General features: G+C 45.4%; 1 pseudogene; it reads right to left on the minus strand.

Moving 5' to 3' along the window:
- Positions 1-1,185: 1,185 nt before the first annotated feature.
- Positions 1,186-1,268, minus strand: LOC123570128 (small nucleolar RNA U13; annotated as a pseudogene).
- Between the last annotated feature and the right edge of the window lie 294 nt (positions 1,269-1,562).

Raw genomic sequence — 1,562 nt, forward strand, 5'->3', positions numbered from 1 at the left:
TACGGTTACATCACTCCTAGTAGCACAGGAGCAATAGGCCATACCATATGCCTAGGCGTGTAGTCGGCTCTACCATCTAAGTTTGTCTAAGTACACGCCTAACACCTGAAGACACATTTCTCAGAATGTCTCCCCCTCGTTGTTGCATGACTGTATATCACATATTGTACTATTGAAAAAATAGGCATGGCTGGATGCAGTGACTCAGGCCTCTAATCCCAGCACTTTGGGAAGCCGTGGCAGGAGGGTACCTTGAGCCCAGATTCTCCACCAGCCTGAGCAACATAGTGAGACCCTGTCTCTACAAAAAAAGTTTTAAGGCCGGGCGCAGTGGCTCATGCTTGTAATCCCAGCACTTTGGGAGGCCAAGGCAGGCAGATCACAAGATCAGGAGATCGAGACCATGCTGGATAACACAGTGAAACTCCGTCTCTACTAACAAAAATAGAAAAAATTAGCTGGTCCTGGTGGCAGGTGCCTGTGGTCCCAGTTACTCAGGAGGCTGAGGCAGGAGAATGGCATGAACGTGGGAGGTGGAACTTGCAGTGAGCCAAGATCGTGCCACTGCACTCCAGCCTGGGTGACAGAGCGAGACTCCCATCTCAAAAAAAAGAAAAAAGTTTTAAAAATTAGCCGGGTGTGGTTGTGCACACTTGCAGTCCCAGCTACTCGGGAGACTGAGGCAGGAGGATCAATAAAGCCCAGGAGGTCAAGGCTGTAGTGAGCTATCATCATGCCACCGCACTCCAGCCTGGGTGACAGAGAGAGCAGTGCTCTGTCTCAAAAACAACAAAACAAAACAAAACAAAAAAAATACACCTGCCCTACTTTCTTCCTCTCTTTCCAGTGGCCTAAAGGTTGAGAGGTAGAGAGAGCTAAAGCAGCTGTCTTAAACTAAAGAGGGCAGCCACAACGGAGTGACAATACAGAAGGGGTCTGCATCACCAACATCGTGGAACTGCTGTAGCCCTGGAGTGCTTATGTTCACACTGTGACACAGACACAAGTCACATTCTTTCATGTTTATTTGGGTCTATGTGAGAGCAACTCAAGCTGTGACCTAATTAATGTAGGTTTATGATCAAGCACATATCTCATTGTATTGTAGCTATTTCTCTAATTATGATTATTTTTTAAGTAATCATCATTAATAATATCAGCAAAGTACGTTTTTTTTTGTTTTGATGTCAGATGAGTAATGTGCCAAGGTTTGAGGGAGGCATATCTGTGTGAAAACCCAATCATCATGTTTATAAACTACAAAGAATCACATGCAGTTAAGTTTTTACTGTAATCCAAGGGTGGGAAGTTCAGCCACGCCTTGCAGGATCTGGAACAACAAATAGAGAAGCCATCAGTAACTGAGGTCATTCTCATATCAGCTTCTGCAAACCAGATTTCCCCCCTGTGACATTGTGAAATACAACTTGGTCTTCTACCCATTTCCTGGCAAGCAACTTCTAAAATCCTTGGAATCTCCTTGTATGCTAATGAGTTGACCTTTGGGTGGGTGGGTGGGAGCTCCTGGATAGCCCCAGGATAGTGGTTGTCCTATGATTAGA

The sequence above is a fragment of the Macaca fascicularis genome, chromosome 18 (genome assembly GCF_037993035.2).
Source record: "Macaca fascicularis isolate 582-1 chromosome 18, T2T-MFA8v1.1".
Lineage (NCBI taxonomy): Eukaryota > Metazoa > Chordata > Mammalia > Primates > Cercopithecidae > Macaca > Macaca fascicularis.